Source organism: Heteronotia binoei, chromosome 1 (genome assembly GCF_032191835.1).
Source record: "Heteronotia binoei isolate CCM8104 ecotype False Entrance Well chromosome 1, APGP_CSIRO_Hbin_v1, whole genome shotgun sequence".
NCBI lineage: Eukaryota > Metazoa > Chordata > Lepidosauria > Squamata > Gekkonidae > Heteronotia > Heteronotia binoei.
In genome coordinates, this window is record NC_083223.1 from 189,160,037 (window position 1) to 189,181,504 (window position 21,468).

At 40.9% G+C, this 21,468-nt stretch overlaps 1 protein-coding gene across 1 annotated transcript in view; it reads right to left on the bottom strand.

Moving 5' to 3' along the window:
- ALK (ALK receptor tyrosine kinase) overlaps positions 1–21,468 on the bottom strand; it is a 908,221-nt gene that overhangs the window by 490,257 nt on the left and 396,496 nt on the right. The gene's annotated exons all lie outside the window — the stretch shown is intronic.

The window sequence follows — 21,468 nt, forward strand, 5'->3', positions numbered from 1 at the left end:
TTACTGATGTAACTAACATGAATTTGAGTAGACTTCATAGGATGGTGGAAGACAGGAGAGCCTGGCGTGACTTGGTCAATGGAGTCGCAAGGAGTCGGACTCAACTGTGTGACTGAACAACAACAGCATGGGTCAGGAGAGGGTGGAGTCTCTCTGTATATAATCAGGCCATGACCTGGGGTTTACATGTTTGTTTACTTGTACATAGTTATGCTGAATCACGGAGTAAAAGATGCTGATCGCTGCTGTGGGACTCCTCATTCTTTCCATTGAATCTAATATTTAGCAGTCTGTCTCCCATCTCCCTCCATGCTAAAAATAAATGAGGCTTGGAATGGTCACCAAGATTTCGCAGTGTAGTCTTGCACAATCTTAGTGGCATATTTTTCTTGAAGAAGAAAAAGACCCTTGCTTCTCCAATTTTGAGGGGTTTTTTTTAACCTGCTGCATTTCTAATATACATTTTACTTAGAGCATCTCATTTTCTCCTCCAGTTTGGTGTAGTGGTTAAGAGCAGAGGAATCTGATCTGGGGGAACTGGGTTTGATTCCTCCCTTCTCCACATGCCGCCAACTGGGTGACCATGGGTCAGTCACAGTTCTCTCAAGACAGTTCTTTCAGAGCTCTTTCAGCCCTGCCTACTTAACAGGGTGTCAGTGGTATGGAGAGGAAGGGAAGGAGATTGTAAGCTGCTCTGAGACTATGGGTGAAGAGTTCCCCAAAGCCCCCATAAGCTCTCTCTTTTTCCTCCCTACTCCCCACCCACCCACTTTTATCAGTTCCTGTCTTCAGCTGTTTTGACCTCCTTTCCCCTTGAAGCCTGTACATGGAAAATTTACAGCACAGTTGTACAGTGCTGGCCCCCAGACCCAGTTGCATGGTGGGGAATCCACATGGAGTTGTGGAGGGCATCTCGCCTTAAGAACATAAGAGAAGCTGTGCTAGATCAGATCAATGACCCATCCAGTCCAACACTTTGTGCCATAAAGTGGTCAAAACCCAGGTGTCATCAGGAGGTCCACCAGTGGGGTGAGAATTCCAGAAGCCCTCCCACATTTTGCCCCCCCCCCCCCCCAAGCACCAAGAATATAGACCATCACTGTCCCAGACATATTGTTTCATTTATACCTTGTGGCTAATAGCCACTGATGGACCTCTGCTCCATATTTTTAACCAGTCCCCTCTTGAAGCTGTCTATGCTATGCTTAAAGGTATCACTGCTTCCTGTGACAGTGACCAAGGCAGTGACCATCTTCCCTGTACCCTGCACCCCTCCTGTACTCCCTGTACCCCCTCACCACATTATTTACTTTTTCTCCTCCTTCTGTCATGCCTCATATCCTCAACTTTCCCGACTTATTTCTCTCCTTCCAACCACACATCAACCTACCTTTTTATCTCTCTGACTACATCAATATTTATTTACTTCATTTGTATCTCACCTATCTTCACAAGAGGGACCCAAAGCATTTTATATCAGGGGTGGCCAATGGTAGCTCTCCAGATGTTTTTTGCCTACAACTCCCATCAGCCCCAGCCAGAATGGCCAATGGCTGGGGCTGATGGGAGTTGTAGGCAAAAAAATATCTGGAGAGCTACCATTGGCCACCCCATTTTATATTATTCTCCTCTCTTTCATTTATCCACACAACAAACCTCTGAGGTAGATTAGGCTGAGAACATGTGGCAAGCCCAAAATAACCCAGTGCGCTTCCATGGCAGAGTGGGGGTTTCAATTGTCAATCCTCTTGTAGTTGCCTAGCAATGGCCACACAGGATATTTGTTTCTTAAAGCTACTGGTGCCACTTTGATTATTTGGAGGGAGGTATTGCAAGCCTTCAAAGCCTTGTTTTCTGTCAATACAAGGCAGGCCCCTTTCCAGAGTTATTTTTGGAGGCAGGCCCCCATCCAGAGTTATTTTAGCCTTTAGGGAGGACTTTGGCCTTTAGGGAGTCCAGCAGCTACCATGAGATGACTTGCTATGACTAACCCAGACCCAGCTACTTGCTGCTGTACAACAGGAGCCATTCCATGAAAGCCAGTGTGGTATAGTGGTTACAGTTGCAGGCTAGGATCTGGGAGACCCAGGAAATCTGTATTCCACTATGGAAACTCACTGGATGACTTTGGGCCAGTTTGGTATAGTGGTTAAGTGGTTGGACTCTTATCTGGGAGAACCGGGTTTGATTCCCCACTCCTCCACTTGCAGCTGCTGGTATGGCCTTGGGTTTGCCATAGCTATTGCAGAAGTTGTCCTTGAAAGGGCAGCTGCTGTGAGAGCCCTCTCAGCCCCACCCACCTCACAGGGTGTCTGTTGTAGGGGGAGAAGATATAGGAGATTGTAAACCACTCTGAGTCTCTGATTCAGAGAGAAGGGCGGGGTATAAATCTGCAATCTCCTTCTTCACACACTCTCAGCTTAACCTACCTCATAGGGATCCTGCAGTTAGAAAATGGAGGTGAGGTGAATGACACAATGTTTTTGATCCCCTGCATGCCGAAAAGAAAAAGGAAAGGTCTCCTGTGCAAGCACCAGTCGTTTTCAACTCTGGGGTGACGTTGCTTTCACAAAGTTTTCACGGCAGACTTTTTACGGAGTGGTTTGCCATTGCCTTCCCCAGTCTTTTACACTTTTCCCCACAAGCTGGGTACTCCTTTTACTGACCTCAGAAGGATGGTAGAAAGTAGAAAAAGGAAGAGGCTAGAGGAGGCTGCCAGTGACAAGAAAGAAGAAATAGTGGGAAAGGGGGAAATTATGTCCCCCACATGTCCGGTCCACCACCTACAAATATTTTAATAGACAAATAATCTAGGACATTGTGTGGATACACCAATTACAGCTATACAGCCATTGGTCATTCTTTATGCTGCCAATTGTGCAGATGTAAAACCACTCAAATGCTTTTTATCTAAGTGAACAAATCAACCCAAGGGGGGTATTCAATTTGATAGAAAACAAGCATTGTGAGTACTGTAAGATTTTCAAGCACTTTTTAAAAAACAGAGTAGCACTACCATAGATTCACAGTAAAACAGTAGACTTTGTTATGGGTTTTTTTTTCTGGGGAAATGCAGTGGAACAGAGTTCTGGAACCTCTTTGTGGAAACAAAATTCTCAAAAAATATTTAAAAGTTCATGAGGGGTATCTGTTTCTTCTCTATTTCCCTCTTAAGAGTTCTGGCATCTCTTTCCGCAGAAAAAAAGCCCTGCTTTGTTATATAGTATTTGTTGAAATGTCATGATAGGTCATGAGGGTTTGTGTACGGTAGTTATTAATGCTTCCGCATTAATCTAGGGAAACTTAAAATACCATCAAGTGTCCTTCACTATTGTAATTAAACATTGATATTTTATAACCCATATTTTGGATAATTGCAAATAGAAACTAATTTTGAATTATTTTATTTACAGGACATTTAAAAATGCATCTTTTTTTCCTGTGACCATGTTTTTTACAATGGCTAAAACAAAAACTTAAATATTTTAAAAGTGCAGTTCTTTGCCAATTGTCATATAATGTTGATTTAAATAAGTATTATTTCTGAGGGGGGAAATGTTCACCTTAGTCAGCAGACAATTATGCATTGATGAGTCATGCACATATTCAGCAGAAAAGTGTTGGTCTCCTAAAAAAAATCCTGCATGGGGAGTAAGGAGGGAGAGGGCCTTACTAAGGTATCAAAGAGGCACTGAAACCTCTTTAGTTTTCCTTCACACTGGTGTAGCCATACAAAAGCATGAATGAAGATACCAAATGGAAGGGTGTATGTCAGGGCTTGGAATTAGAGGGGCAAATGAGATATTGTGAGGATTGGAAGGTATGAGGATAGGGATGTGCTGAAAGTAAAAACTACAGATTCTAAAGAGTGAGCAAAAGAGAGATGAAGTGGAATTTCAACCTCTGGGTTTTCTAAATGAGGACAAAACAGAAATCACACACTGGGACAGACTGCAGCTGTGTGAGACTGCAAGGTATCAACAATGGTACAGGTACAGGACATTGCTCTTCCTATGCTGTTTCATAGAAGCAAGGCTTTTTAATATGGTGCACTTTAATTTATGTTCCAAAAACAGTGAGGGGAGCTGGATCTCCCCCCTTTTCCTTCCAGTTTAAAGATTCTATGACTTAAACATTCAAATCATCCTTTAGCCATATTCTCCACCTTCTTGACTTAACTCAGCATGAGTTGGATGAGCTGTAAGCAGCCCATGCTGTTTCAGTGGATACTCAAGAGGCAACTTAATCTTAGAGCGTGAAAATTCCAGACAGTTTCATTGATGAAATATCTAAATTGCACATTAAAACTACCAGGCACAGATCTATAAATGCCTCCAAATGAATGTATTTGATATTGTATCTCTCTAAATGCATGGATGTTATTTACTGTGGAGAATTTACTGTACCTAATACAGGTCAGCAGTTTGCAGGCCAAAATTATATGCCAGATATTAAAAGCATTCTGTAGTCAAGCATAATGGACTCTGGCATTTAATTAAAAAGTCAAGAGCTATTTTCAAGGATCAAATAATAAACTTCATTTTATTCCCATTGAATGTTAAGAGAAATGAAACTTAAAATGAAGGACACTTTTAATTTTTTTAAGCTATGTAGAACAACCACCTTGAAAACCATGATTTTCAGAGTATTTATTTGACTTCCCTTTTCCTCTGCTGATTCCCAGTTTGTTTTCTAAAAGCCATGGCACAGGTTAACTTTCATATGCATAACTGATCTGTCCTCAGGAAATTATGCTGTTCATAAAAGGACTCCCCTGCAGAGTACTTGTATATTATTCTACAGTCTGTCTGCCAGTTGTTGCTTCTGAATACCATCTACCCATCCACTGTCTGAGATGTTAAATTATCACATAAACACTATAAATGCTAAGAGAAATGATAAGTCATGTAAAGTTGAAAAACAGCCCAACTTCAGATTTCTTTTTTGAAATTTTTATTTATGTATTTAAACATTATTTATTTAAAAAGTAGAAGTATAATCTTTTTCACCAATGGAGACCAAAATGGCTCACAACATTCCCCTCTCTGCCACTTTATCCTCACAGTTACCCTGTGAGGTAGGTGAAATAAAGTAAGTTCAGCCAGCTCTTAACCAACACTTTATTGCAAGAAGAAACAGTCACAAATATAAACTGTGGCTGAATTAAACATGCCCCCTTTAGTTGGCTGCAGTTACTCCTATTGGCTCACTCCAGAATCCTTCATTTGCATCTCTTTGTTACAAGTTGTTACATGCCTAACATCCTGATTAGCCAGTTCATCCAGGCTTCAGGATCCTGGTTCACAAAGAGTGCCTGTCTCAAGCTCAGGCAACAAGAACCCAGTGAGATGCAATACATAACAAAAGGTTAGGTTGAAAATGTACAATTGTCCCAAGATCTCCCAGAAAGCTGTTAGTATGTGAGTCCATAGTCCACAGCATGGATACAGCATGGTGAAAGCAGGTGGATCTATTGTGACAGCTTCTGACAGCTCAGGTCAGAGCAACCTTGGAAGAAGGCCGGTTGAAGCTGGATTGTATCTGGGGAAAGCACCTGCTGCAAGTCAGCATATTTGTGGACTACTACAATTGGCTGACCAATGTATATATGGAGTGCAGTGCCAGACAATATCTCTCTCTTGTGAGAACGAGTTCCTGGCGAAGCACTTTGTTCCTGAGTATTGTATATGTTAATCACCGCACCACGTCTGTTGTATATAGTTGTAAATACACTATTTTACACAAGGTGCTGGTGTGTGGCTCATATTCTTTCCTCGCGTCGACCTGGTGGTTGTTCCCTGTTTCTGCACTCTGCCCATGCTCTACTGACAAAAGCTTCTATGACAAAGTAGGGATTTGAATGTAGGCTCATATTCTAACCACTACAGTATGCTAGCTCTCAAGCCCCTTTGGCTCTCAAGATGTTATTTATAGTCTGGTGGTCACTGAAAGATAGCTTCTGTGCCCCAACACTGCAGTGGCAACATCTGTAAGAAAGACCCACAAAGTCTGAGTAGCTTGCATAGTAAATCTCCACTCTAATGCAATGTCTTCTGGGCCATACCAAGTCCTACACTTACAGGTACAAAATGCAGCCCAGGCAGAAAATAGAACCAATCAGCCAGATTATTGCAGTTGCCTCAAGGTATGACAAAGTAAAAGTATAACCTCATTTAGGACTGATAAGCTGGACTTTCAGTGTTTCTTAAACAATGGAAAAAGAAGCAGGATTAGTAGAGAGAAGGAACTGAAGGCTTGATATTTATGTGAACAGCAGGCACAGGAGACAGGAGTGCCAAAAAAAGGAGTCCAGGGGGCACGGTGGCAGAAGGAAGGAGGAGAACATAGACATTCTTATTGAAAAGAGGGTTGTCAATCCCCAGTGGGGGCAGGGGATCCCTTGGTTTGGAGGTCATCCCCTCACTTCAGGGTTATCAGAAAGCCAGGGGTGGGGTTAAATGTCTGTTTGGCTTTCTATTATATCCTATGGAGACCAATCCCCATAGGGTATAATGAGAATTGATCCATGGGTATCTGGGGCTCTGGAGGGGCTTTTTTTTAAAAACGTAGAAGCACCAGATTTTCAGCATAGCATCTGATGCCTCTCCTCAAAACACTCCTAAATTTCAAAAAGATTGGACTCTATGAGCCCCAAAAGAAGGTGCTCCATTCTCCATTATATCCAATGAAGGGAAGGCAGTTAAAAGGAGTGCAGTCCCTTTAAGTGTGATGGCCAGAACTCCCTTTGGAGTTCAATTGGGCTTGTCACAACCTTACTCCTGGCTGCACCTCCAAAGTCCCCAGATATTTCCTGAGTTGGATCTGGCAATCCTAATCGAAAAATAGAGAACTGAAAGACAATCTGAAGAAAAGAGATGAAGAAGGTAGGGAGCTGTGAGACTAAACAGGATGGTAGGAAAAGTTCATATGAGGCCTCGAGTTAAGAAGAGACAGCACACTAATATTGTGAAGGGAAGCAAAAAATGTTGGACAGCCATTGTAACCAAAGAAGCCACGAATAGAGAAATCATGAGAAAGAGAAGAGAAACTGATTTTTTTTTCTTTCTCTCCCCTCCCCATTCCCAAAAATTACCTTGTGAGCAGAAAGGAAGAGACCAGAGGAAGAACAGGCTAAGGTGGGTTGGTGGGAGCTCCTCTGGGCTCGGGATTATTGAGCCTTCAGATAATTCTTAGGGAAAAGGGAGGTTTCTAAAGGAGTTATTTGAGAAAGTTCTCAAACACTGGGCCCACTGAGCTCGGATAAGGTTGTTGCTGTTTTGTCCATCACTACTAATGTTGTCAGTCTACCAGATTAAGTTTTGGCTGCAGGATGCAAATAACTAACTATGTCAAGAAAGAATTGCTTTAGCAAAGTGAAACAACTAAACCCCTTTTCACTTATAAAATCCCTACGTCAATTAACCTCAGATTCAAATGTGCACATTGAGCAACAGTTACTGCTGCTGGGGCAGATTTAAAACTGATAGAAGAAGAAAAAAGCCATTATTAAAAGATCGATAACTAACTTAATGAAAATTAGAACACATTTGTGCCCTTTGGAAATAGTTTTTAGATTAATAGCATGCTTGTCTTTATTCCCTTCCATCAACTCTATCACTCTGTAGCGCATCTGCCCTGATGGAATACAGCTTTGAGACTGCAGAATTTTCAGCCACAGAACAAGGCACATACTCTGACCTGCAGCTCTGAAACATGCATAACTCTTTTAATGTATTTGCAGAGCTGTTTTGATTAAGCAAAGAGATGGAAAGAAACAAGATCAAGTCAAATGTTTACTAAATAAAGTGTGTATGATTGTTGGTGTCAGCTGAGGGCAATGGAAGTGCATTTGTTATTGCAGTTCCTTAGCAATGCTGGCTGGTATTCAGGTGTATCCTTATAAAGACTCAGTTGAAACTAGATTTGAATAGGAATCAAAGTCCAACTGAACATGAGAGCTTCATTCATTTATTTATAACATTTATAGTGCACCTGTTTCCCCTTCAAACAAGACAGCTCAGAGTACAATTGAAGATATTTTACATATAATCAGGGCTTTTTTGTAGAAAAAGCCCAGCAGAAACTCATTTGCATATTAGGCCACATCCCCTGACACCTAGCCAGCCGGTATCGCGTTCTTGTGCATTCCTGCTCAAAAAATGCCCTGCATATAATAATACCCAATCCTATCTTTAACAAAAAAAATACAACAGAATTGCAACTATTCCTCATCTACAACATTGACTGTTTTCACTACAAACATGTTTGAATTTAGTTCACATTTGTGTACATTGTTCTGAAGCATATGCACAAATTTACCCAGCTTCCTCATCATTTTCCTTGTGGGAATTATATCTGTGTAAATATGCTAAAAGCAAAAAAGATTAATTCCACAGACCATTAGAATGTACATAATTAAAGATAAATTCCAGAGGGAATGTGTTAGTTCTTGGCAGCTCAAACAACTAAGAGACTTGCAGCTCCGTCAAGATTAGGAAAAGTATGGTATGACAAAGTGGCCTCTGGTTCACAAGAACTCACACCATAATACCCTACTCAAAAGGAAAGCAATCCTGAATGTAAAATGACCCCCTTAAATATTATATACAAAAATATATATATTATGGGACATAGCTATAGGATTGGCAGAGGGTTATACATAAACATCTAGTTTCTTCAAATGAAACTAATTCCTTGGGGCCAGATGAACTGCACCCAAGGGTACTAAAGAACTCATGAGCGTAATTTCTGAGCCTCTGGCCATTATTTTTTTAGAATTCTTTGAGAACAGGTGAGGTGCCAGAAGACTGGAGATAGGCAAATATTGTCCCTATCTTCAAGAAGGGGGGAAAGGAGGATCCAGGTAACTACCAACTTGTCAGCTTGACATCTATACCTGGAAAAGTTTTAGAACAAATGATCAAACTATCAGACTTTGAGCATTTAGGAAGGATGGCAATGATTATTTAGAAGCAGAATGGGTTTCTCAAGAACAAATCATGTCAGACTAACTTTATCTCAAAAAGTTACTACCTTGCTGGATAAGGAGGATGCTGTAGACATGGTTTATCTTGATCTCAGTAAAGCTTTTGATAAGGTGCTGCATAATATTCTTATTGACAAATTGGCAAAATATGGATCCTATTACTGATAGAACTGGCCTCTGCCTCCTTTACAGCAAGCATCTGCATGTTTTCTGCCATCACAAGATCACAGGTCTACAAAGGAGACATCTCAATCCAAATATTATATATATATCTTAGCTACAAGCTAGAAAGTGTTCCTGAATTTCTAAATATTCAGGCTTGTGTTCAACCCCTTCTTGACTTACAAGAGTTGGTCATCTCAGCAACAGAACAGGATAGAATATTAGCATATCAGAAGACAGAAGGATTCTCAGGGGTTCTCTGGTAAGGCTCCACTTCCTCTTAATTTATTTTCTTCATTATCATGTCTTTCTCCCAAGTGGGGACCCAAAGCAGCTTACATTGTTCTCCTCCATTTTATCTTCACAGCAGTACTGTGAGGTAGATTTAGACAGTAGATTTAGACAGCCCAGATGGAGGGTTGAATTTTGTTATGAAAACTTGGCTGATGCTGTCCTTATATAGTCTCATGTCTCATATATATGTTGAAAAGCATCTTGCCAAGCAAAAGCAATGACACAAAGATAAGAATTCTTGGTGGCTGATGTGAATGGATGAAAGTCTATCAGCCAACACAGTGCACAGCACGCAGATGAGAGTCTATTACTGAGGTTTTGTCCCAACAGAATCCATTAAGCATCCTGAGTAACACCAAAGGGATGCATAAACACAGCCTATCACAGGCTCATATTGATTTATATATCTGAAGTCTGTATAGGAAAGAGGCAAAAAGGGAATGAAAAGGAAAAGGAGATGGGCTTTCGCAGTGCTAATTTTCTGAAGTTTGCTGAGGACAAGAATTAAACCTAAGAGAGAGAGATTATTCATTAGCGTTCTGAACAAATCATATTTAATTAACTATCATAAAGGTGATTTTTTGCATATTGGGATAATTTATATAACACTAGTACTAATATTTGCAAATGGCAGTGAGTTAAAAAAATTACCTGGATGTATAATCTCCCTGTTACTTTACATTTTGAATATGATTAATCATTAGTGTGTAATACAAAGGCGGGATGACTCTTAATCAATCTGGGGCAAAAATCAGCCCAATTTAAAAAAAACAACAACATTAAAAATAGGTTTAAATGTTAAATAACAAACTGCTACATGAAAGTGTCCACATTAAAATTTCACCATGTATCAAATTGAGAAAGGATACTAGTTGCCTTCTAAACTGAGTTTGGAGTATATGCTGTTCTAGTCATATTTCTTCTTGGAAAGGAATGTCAATAAATTACATAGAAAATGGACACTAGTGGGTTTTTTTTTAAAAGCTAGGCTCATTAGCTAATGCAATGGGATTTTCAAAAAATCCTAATGCATTGAACAATCCGTAAATGGGCATGAAAAAGATTCAAGACATCTGCAAGGTATCAATTTACATCTCAAAACATGAAGTTTTTCAAGTGACATCATACCTAATTTCTTAAACTGCCTTGGGAAGTTGGCTTTCTGACTTCTATGGATTCAAATATAATGCTTAAGATTTATGAGGGCTAATAATGATATGAAATGAAGAATGGATCTCAAATTTCCCAAAGTGGAGGCAATTTTGGCTTCAGCCTACTTCACTCAGAAGTAGGGCTAGTATCACCATTCTGTGCTGCAACAATACTTTGAATTGAAATATGCTTAATCAAAAGTAAAAGGCCAATGGTACTCACTTCCAAATATTTGTTCTTAGGAATGCTGCCTTTTTAACAATAGGAGGGCCTCCTTGCATATTTCTTTTTCTGAGTGTGAGAGCTGCAGTCATCCACAGTCCCTGTTGTCACCTGCCCTGAGCCCTGTTATGCAGGGCAGGGAGGACTATAAGAGAAATATAATAAATAATTAAATAAACTAACCCATTAAGGAGGCTGAAATGCAAATGGGTAGGAACCAAGTAATAAACTTTGCTTATGTGGGGTAGCATCCTTTCAATTCTGCCTTTGATGCCAGGAAGGGAAGTGGCTCTTATGATCCTCTCAAAAGGCTATGTTGGAAACCTGCATGGACACAAAAGTCATACTGAATTGGGCTGCAATGTGAAGGAGAACAGAGAAAGTTTTTTCTCCCGTGGAAAATCTTGTAGGATTCAATCCATGGTATTTCCATCTCAGTTTTGTCAGCAAATGCTGAGGAGGAGCATTTGGGGAGCATTGTTTGGGGAAGATGCAGTTTTGGGGGATATGACATCACTGCTGGATGATGCTCTGGAAATTCCCCTGATTTCTACAGTCTTGATCATAGAGACTGAGGAAATTCCTAGAGAGGCATAGCAGATGTGACCTCATTTCCAGATAAAGGGTCACTAGGAATCTTACCAATCTTCACAGTTCTTGCTGTAAAGATGGAAGAAATTCCTAGAGCTTTTTCTACTACTACTTAAAGTATCCAGATTAGGGGAATGAGAGCAGGGGTGGGGATTGCCTGTGGCCATCAGGCAAATGGTAAAACTATTTCATCTTGATGGTACAGGAAGATGGCAATGGAAATAGGCTTTTATGCTGCTGCATATAACATATAAACCAGTCTCCAGACCCTAGATAAGATGATAATCATTTCCTACTGTGTTTGAAAGACTTACAGGTACAGCAGTATGTGTACAGTTAGGAAATAGTAACATCATAGAGCCAGTTTGGTGTGAGAGCCAGTTTGGTGTAGTAGTTAAGTATGCGGACTCTTATCTGGGAGAACCGGGTTTGATGCCCCACTCCTCCACTTGCAGCTGCTGAAATGGCCTTGGGTTAGCCATAGCTCTAGCAGAGGTTGCCCTGGAAAGGGCACCTGTTGTGAGAGCCCTCTCAGTCCCATCCACCTCACAGGGTGTCTGTTGTGCGGGGAGAAGATATAGGAGATTGTAAGCTGCTCTGAGTCTCTGATTCAGAGAGAAGGGTGGGGTATAAATCTGCAATTCTTCTTCTTCATCATCATTCTGAAAATAAACTGAAGGTTGGACAAGGTAAGCTTATGAAAGTGACCTAGAATGGTATAGTGGCTAGAGTACTGGCAGATATGGCTGAACATATAAAGCTGCCTTATACTGAATCAGACCCTTGGTCCATCAAAGTCAGTATTGTCTTCTCAGACTGGCAGAGGCTCTCCAGGGTCTCAAGCTGAGGTTTTTCACACCTATTTGCCTGGACCCTTTTTCGGAGATGCCAGGGATTGAACCTGGGACCTTCTGCTTCCCAAGCAGATGATCTACCACTGAGCCACTGTCCCTCCCCAAATGCAACCATCATATCCCCATATGTAGTTATAAAGAGTAATCTGCATATACCATATATGATTATTCCATATAGCTGCTTTATATTGTCACCTATTTGCCATAGAGAAATAACAACAGTGGCTATGGTTTATATCATATACCTTATTAAAACATACTAGGAAAAAAACCCTCAAGTAGATACCAGCACATCCAGAAAAATAAATGTGATTTTTCAAATAAAAGGAAGGGATAAGTAATTGTACAAAAAAAAAAGCCTGCCCAAGCTTAAGCACATTATAATCACACTTCTCTATAAAACACTCAAGACTTGTATCATTGAGAAAAGGACTCAGGGGTGCTCTGTTTCCTCCACTTGGCCTGGCAATTAATTCAGTCCTTACTTTATAAAATAACTGCCACAAGTTAAGAAGTTTTTGGTCAATTAGTAAAGTGTTAACAAGCTGGAAAAGATTCTGGAGTTTAATCCAATGAATTAAACACACACAAGGGAAGGATTTAGGGAATTAAAATCACCCTCATGGGAAAGCTGAACTGATACAGCTGTTAACTAATGAACTGTGGAACAAGAGGCATGCTGCAGGTACAATTGCCTATCCTGCTAACCAGGTACCCAAAAGGCTGTGGAAGAAAGGCAAAATGGCAAGAAAAAGGATCTGCTTCTAATGCTGCTTCTCTCTGCTTCAGTTCATGCACCATTCTTAATATAAATGCTGTCTTAGACGAAATTATTTAAATTTTGGAGCAGCCATAGTGATGTGGCTTGGAACTCGGGGCAAATCTTATATCAACAACTATTTTCCAATCCACAGAAACACTGAAGGGGAAGAAGTTTTGAAATAAACAGGCATAGCAGTATATGTGAAGGAGGTATATACTTGTGAGGAAATATGTGAATCTGAGCATGGCAGCTCACTTGAGAGTCTCTGAGTAAAAATAAAAGGAGTAAGAAATAACAGTGATATTATTGTGGGGGCCTGCTATAGACCACCAAGCCAGGCAGAGGGATGAAATACTCCTACAACAGATTGCAAAGTTCTCCAAGAGAAGGGATACAGTGATCATGGGAGATTTCAATTGTCTGGACATCTGTTGGAAGTCCAACTCTGCTAAAAATGCAAGGTCAAATAGATGCTGACAACTTCCTTTTCCAGAAAGTGAAGAAGGAAACAAGGGGATCTGCTATCTTGGATTTGATTCTCACCAAAAAGGAAGAATTGATTGAAGAAGTGGAAGTAGTGGGCACCCTGGCCAGTAGTAACCATGTGATTTTGGAATTTACAGTCATGAAAGGGAAAAGCTATACATAGTCAGACATACAGGTTGGACCTCAGAAAGGCAAACTTCAACAAACTTAGAACTATGCTGAGTAAAATCCCCTGGTCAGAAATACTTAGGAAGAAGGAGGTTCAAGAGAGGAAGGAGTGTCTTAAAAATGAAATACTGAAAGCGCAATCACAGACAATTCCTATGAGAAGAAAAAATGGAAAAAGCCTAAAGAAGCTGAGCTGGCTCCATAAACAACTCTATAAAGACTTGAGAAATAAAAAAGATTCCTTTAGGAATTGAAAGGAGAGCTTTATAACCAAGGATGAATATAAACAAATCACCAGTGCTTGTAGAGAAAAAGTTAGGAAAGCTAAAGCTCAGTATGAGCTTAGGCTGGCCAAAAATGCTAAAAACAACAAAAAAGGGTTCTTTTCTTATGTTCAGAGTAAGACAAAAGAGCAATGACATGGTAGGCCCATTGCAAGGGCAGGAAAATGAAATTGTAACAGGTAATGAAGAGAGGGCGGAACTGCTCAATTCCAACTTTTCCTCAGTCTTCTCTTCTGAGGGAAACAGTGCTCAACATGGCAAAAACAGAGCATATAAGAAGAGTATGAAGTTCCAACCCAGGATCAGCATAGAGGTAGTACATAAACACCTCATTTATTTAAATGAAACTAAGTGCACAGGGCCAGATGAACTGCATCCAAGGGTTCTAAAAGAGCTTGCAGATGTAATTTCTGAGCCTCTGGCTATTATTTTTGAGAATTCTTGGAGAACAGAAGAGGTGCTGAAAGATTGGAGGTGGGCAAATGTTGTCTCCATCTTCAAGAAAAGGAAAAAGGAGGATCCGGGTAACTACCAATCCGTCAGCTTGATGTCTATATCTGGAATTTTTTTTAGAACAAATCATCAGTCAGTCCTGGAACATTTAGAAAGAATGGCTGTGATTTCTAAGAGCCAGCATGGATTTCTCAAGAACAAGTTATGTCAGACTAACCTGATCTCTTTTTTGAGAAAGTGACTACCTTGCTGGATCAGGGGAATGCTGTAGACATTGTTTATCTTGATTTCAGTAAGGCTTTTGATAAGGTTCCACATACTATCCTTGTTGACAAGTTGGTAAAATGTGGTTTGGATCCTGTTACCATTAGGTGGATCTGTAACTGGTTGGTAGATCACACCCAAAGAGTGCTTGTGAATGGTTCCTCATCCTCTTGGAGAGGAGTGCCAAGTGCAGTGTCTCAAGGATCTGTCCTGGGACCTGTTTTGTTCAACATCTTTATCAATGATTTGGATGAAGGAATAGAGGGAATGCTTATTAAATTTGCAGATGATACTAAATTGGGAGGGATTGCATATACAGTAGAAGACAGAAACAGGATACAGGATGAACCTGACAGGCTGGAAAACTGGGCTAAAAGCAGTAAAATTAATTTTAACAGGAATAAATGTAAAGTTCTGCATTTAGGTAGAAAAAATCCAATGCATGATTATAGGATGGGGGAGACTTGTCTTAGCAGTAGTATGTGTGAAAAGGATCTAAGGGTCTTAGTGGACCATATGCTGAACATGAGTTAGCAGTGTGATGTGGTGGTTAAAAAGGCAAATGCAATTTTGGGCTGTAGTAACAGAAGTATAGTGTCCAGATCACATGAAGTGATGGTATCACTTTGCTCTGGTAAGGCCTCACCTGGAGTGTTGTGTTCAGTTTTGGATACCACATTTTAAGAAGGCTATAGACAAGCTGGAACAGGTCCAGAGGAGGGCGACAAAGATGGTGAGGGGTCTGCAGACCAAGTCCTATGAAAAAAGGTTGGAGCTGGGCATGTTTAGCCTGAAGAGGAGACAGCTGAGAGCTGATATGATCACCATCTTCAAGCAGTTGAAGGGTTGTCATATAGAGGATGGTGTGGAAATGTTTTCTGTGTCCCCAAAAGGTAGGGTGAGAACCAATGGGTTGAAATTAAATCAAAAGAGTTTCCAGCTCAATATTAGGAAGAACTTCCTGACCGTTAGAGCGGTTCCTCAGTGGAACAGGCTTTCTTGGGAGGTGGTGGGCTCTCCTTCCTTGGAGGTTTTTAAACAGAGATGGCCATCTGACAGCAATGAAGTGCCTGTGAATTTAGGGGGAGGTATTTAGGTGAAGTCTGATTGTTTTCAGACTAACAGTACACTAAAATGGTGTTCATGACCCCTTAATTAAAAGCCTGGTTGAAGAGAAACATTTTGTCTTGGCACCTAAAGGAAAGCAGCATAGGCCCTAGGTAAGCTCCAAGGGGGAAGAGCATTCCCTAAGTTAGGTGCCACTATTGAAAAAGTCCAGTCTGTGGCTTCTCTACTGCTGAAAGGCCATGTCAAACAGATTTTAACTGGCAGGGGAGGCAATATGGGAGGAGGCAGTTTTCAACCCTGGCCCTGGGCCATATAAGGCCTTATAGGTGGGAACCAAAACTCTGAATTTTGCCCAAAATCTAACTACTTTTGACTGAACATTGCTTTTTGCTTATTTTGGTGGAAAGGATGCCCATATATGATTTTTAACAAAAGAAATGTTGTTGCAAAAAAGTTTACTAGCATATTTGCTAATTATTACATTTGTTTTCATTCCTTTTTATATGAGTGGGAATCAAAGCCTTTGTCCTCCTCCTCTCTTTCTATAGCAGCAGTTGTTGCAATGGTGTCCAGACATAATGGCCAGTTTTTACAATAGGTAGGAAGTTTTGACTATATCTGTTGGACTCTGTTTTGTCCATGTCTAAGATGCTGGTGGAGATGAAGGTAAGAGAGGTTTTCTGCCCACCTGTCTGCTGTACAGTAAGAATGAGGCAGGGAGAGGAGAAAAAGGAGTAAAGGAAACAAGGAATGGAGCCAGGCAGGCTTCATAAAAAGAAATGGCAGTCATTCATTCATTCATTCATTCATTCATTCATTCATCATTCTCCTCATTCCTTTTTGTTATTCAAACAAATAAAACATATAGGGCTTTATTGGATCCTGATCTTTATATATTTGGAAGTGAATACACATCCTTCATGTGTAAGCCAAAATGCCCTCAAAATGAGGTTGGGGAATTATCAGGTGGGCACCTGGCTTAATCAGGATCTTTTACCTGTGTATACAGGATTCTACGTCCAGAAAGTAATGCTTAAAAATATTAGAGACTTTAATTAAATAAAACAATTAAAATTTATTAAGAAAAATATAGGCTTCCATACAAGATAAAATACTCATAAAATCATACACACAGTCCTAAAAAAAATAGATAGAGAGATGGGGGAACACAAGGGTAGACGAACAGGGTGATATTTACCGATCGTAGTCTTCAAGGAAGGCTCCAATGGCGACGAGCGAGGAAGTGGGAGAGGGGACCCGAAACGTGGCCTTAGAATCAGGGATGGATCTAGACAGCGGAAACTGGGATACTGCTAGACGCACACCTGTGGGTAGCTAGTCCACAGATTATAAGGACTCTCTTAAGCCCTTAGGGGATGGAAGGTATAAGGGAGGAGGAAGGTGGTCAGCTGATGCATGACCTCCCAAAAAGGGGAGGTTTTGCAGTGACCATAAAGGCTGGACTACTGCGACAACCAATAGAAAGTTCATTGGTGGCGCCTAATTCATTGGGTGCCCGTACCTGACCAATGAACTGGCTTGAATCCTGGATACCTGAGTGAACTTTCAGGCTGAAATGGACCAGGGTGGGGATGCTCCAAGGGGATAATCTATAGAGGAATGGGGGAAATCACTGGGTGGAGGTGTGCTTGAGTTTATCACACTTAAAAGGGTGACAATAGAGAGCCAAATCATGGCCTAGGTAACACCCAGTTTACACAAAGGAACTTGGCTCAGGCTGAAGATGGTCTTCCTCTTCTTCTGTCTTCTCCTTGGCAACAGTCTTTGTCTTGAGTTCCGTTAGACAAAGGCAGTGGCGGTTGGACGATTAGCCACTCCTGGGGTGGGTAGATTGCTTGCAGGCACAGGTGACATCTGGCGAGTACGTGAGCCATCCACTTCGCTGGAATGGAGTCAGGCCTGGTAGGAAGATGGCTGCATGTGGTGTTAGCCCTCCACGGTAGATTCCATGGTCAGTGCTTCAAAACCGTTCGCCTGGATAGCTCCATGGCTGGGATGGACGTCATACGGAAATGATGGGAAGCCATCCGTTCTCCTAGTGGGCACTCATGTACCGGTCTTGAGTGCCTTTGTAGCGTTATGGATGCTAGTACTACATAAGTCCCTTTCACCCCTGGATAAGTTTGCTCACACTCTCTTGCCAGACATGTGTGAGTTACTTCTCCAGGTGCTCTGGCAACCAAGTTGGTGATTACAATGTTCTGTAAGGGGGTTTTTCCTCACACATGCCCATGGAATTGTTGTCTTCTGAACTGTAGTGGGTAGATGATTTGTTCTGACAGTGGTTCCTTGTGTGTGTTAAAGTGAATGCAGAATTTGGGGGTGAGTAGATGGCCATATAGCATAGGTGTCCTAGATTACCCCTCAGACATTCAAGCCTCAAGTATTCAACGGTGAAAGAGCAGCTCTATGAAGTGCGGGAGCTTAGAAGCTTCCATACAGTGAGGTGGAAACACCAACGCTGCAGGAAGAGTAATTAGTAATTAGTCCAGCAGACACCATTTTGAGGCATTAGAGTAATGGAGATGACAGAAGGGGAAAACATCAGCAGACATTCTAAGACAGATATGCCTCTATTGCCCTGGCAGTAGAGATGCCTTGGAAAGCAGTGCCTGGAAGTTTCACAGAAAATGGGAGATAGAAAATGTCAATTCCAAATTCCAGCATCCAGATTTGAAGCTTGGCTGCTGAACGCTGAAGAGGCTGTGGAGCTCTTTCTTGGTCATGACGCACAGGGAGCCAGGAGAGGAGGACCTCAGGTATTCAGCCTTCTCCCATCTTGCCTGACATCTCATTTAGTAACACTGTTTGAGGCTCATGGAGAGGCAATGCCACAAGACTGTATTAAACTAACAAAGACACTATATATGGTACAAAGAAAGCAAATATTTCATCTATTGGACAGTAACACTAGAAGGATGAATATGGGTGCCAAGTAAAAAGTTGGCAAATGAAACCCACTGTGGGGAAAAATGCTACTGACTACATAAACACAGAAGAAAGCTATGCTAAAAATACATACCCACTCCAAGTAATGATAAAAAATTATCCCTGTTCACCTCTTTGCCAACTTGTATGTACAATGAATCAGAAGTGCACTACCATCAGCCACCAAAAAGCCAATTGACTTTGAAAAAGGACCACACAATTAATCACTGTTATTATGCAACTTTAGACCTCAATGAGCATTCTTTATTAATTCAGGAAAGTGACCTTTAATGAGGGCAAGAGGATTAAAACTGTGGCTGTGATAGGAGGGTGGAGGTTAACCACAAGAGAACAATGTTTTGTTTGCTGAACTGTCAATTTTTTCAGAAGCAAAATAACTGCCAAATGAATTTAGACACTATCAGTATGAAGAACATCAAGGAGAAGCACTGTTGTGCTCTTTCATGGCTAGTTGCCATTTGTGTCAATTAGGACTGTGCAGGAAAACTGCTTGGTAGATTTTGTCTTACATGAAGGTCCAGAAGTGCTTTTGGTGGTAAAGACAACATAATCTCTCATCTAATTTTGGCATTTTACGATGGCCGATAAAAATAACAGGTGGTTTCGGGATCAAAACACTAGTTCCATTTTAGCAGTTAAATGTGAGCAAAATCTCTTTTTTCCATCTGCTTCTCATCCCCCCTCCAACCAACCCATTTTGGTTAGTAGAGATGTACAAATTAACTGTTCATTCTTCACTGAGCCAGTGCAGTTTAGTGGTTAAGAGTGGTGAACTCTAATCTGGAGAACTGGCTTTGATTCCCCACTCTCTCAGCCCCATCTACCACTCAAGGTGCTTGTTGTAGAGAGAAGGGAAAGTGATTGTAAGCCATTTTGAGACTCCTTAGGGTACAGAAAAGTGAGGCATAAAAACTAACTCTTCAACTAATGCCAATCCCTGGTACTGCAAGCCAGATCAGTGCCAGACAAGATTGTCTAAAGACTACCTTGGGCTTGACTATCCTGCACTGTGTTAAATTACATATGTAATGTTAACAGATAAGTATTAAATGTTGATTTTATCTTGTAGTTACCTTGCTTTTATTTATCCGATATCATCTTTATTTAAACTCAGATATCACAAATTTATGGAACTTGACTTGTATTAGTCTTGTAATTTTTGGTAATCTTACAAAATAGGTTTTTTCCCTGGTTTGGGCCTAAGAGGATTTATTTTTAAGGTTTTTTCAATATCTTTGACTTCATACCATGTACTTAAAGACTGAAATGCTTATGTAAGGCTCTTGTTTATGGGTCTGACCAGCATTCAACTTCCTTTTTCATTTTCTGAACAATTTTCTTAAAATTGACATCTTTTACAAAAAAAAAATCTCACATCTGTCTGTGATTTAGCAATCTTTCTATAAACTGTTGAAAATTTACAAGATAAAATTAACCTTGTGGTATGTCATTTAGAGAGGGGGAAAATAACTGCATAGAAATTGCTCTTAGACCAGGGAGAGATGGACATCAAAGTCTCATGTTTCTGTTTCAGACATTGGGGGGGGGGGGGGGAGAACCCCATTCATATTTAGGTGAAATAGCTCTACATAAGTTTCTGCACCCATCTCTCCATCAGCCACATGCTGTTTACATTACAGCTGGAGGATGTGAAAGTGTTTGACCCACACATTCCCTCACTCCACATATTTCACAGCACATTAGGAAAATGAAATATCTTAAAGGATGACTGTACTTTTGGCTGGGAGTTGAAGGACCTGATCCAGTACCCATTGCAATCCAATGATAGTTGCCTGTAGCTTTTTAACATGCATTGAAGCATGGCCAGTGCCCACAGACTGTCCTAGTTTGCCAAATTAAATCATCATAAATTCTACTGAAGTCAGTGAGACTTGCATGTGAGCAAATTGTATACAATTGCAATTTGAAAAGAGAAACTGATACTTCAGAATAGTGAATATGGAAAGAAAGAGAGAGTGTGTGTTTATGTGTGTAAACTTTAGAGCTTTCAGGTGCTCTTGGTATGCTAGGGCGGTGGTTCCCAACCTTTTTGCTCTGATGACCCACAAGTCTAAATTTACTTTGTATGGTGACCCATCCAGGCCTGACCCAAGATTTTTTTGATGCCCTAGGCAATCTATCACCTTGGCACCCAACAATTCCAGCATTCCATTTTCTATAGTGTCCAATGAGATGAACATCTCACAAAGGGTGCAGTTGTCCACAGTATGAACCCCAATCAAGTTGGGAGTTCATCTCCTCTTCCTTCTCTGCCAGCTGAGTCAGAGTTGGAATTTGAGGAGGCATGCTAAGAGGGTGCTGTGTTAAGGAGATACGCAAAGATGGCTGATAGCAGTGAAGAATCTGGAGGCAAGGAGCTTAGTGTAGCATGTTTCCCTCAGCAGATAGAGGGCAGTGAGGCACTGCAGGGGATTGGTCAAGAAACTGGGCTGCTGAAGGAACAGTGCCAAGAGAGACCCCAAGCATGTACATGCCTTTTTGTAACCTCTTCTGGTTTTTCCAGGGTGTGCTGAACAGCTCCCACCTACTCTCTAACCTTTCCCTCCCTTCCTTTAGGTACTACAGTAAATTTACTAGGTTTGGGGCAAATGTTTCTTCCTCATTATTATCAAGAAGAAAGAGGAGAAGATGATAATATGAAGGGAGAAAAGAGAAAGCTGCAAAGGGCAGGAGCCACCATTAATGAGGGTTGGACTGCAATCCACTTTAAGAGGCTTTGTTATTTTTTGG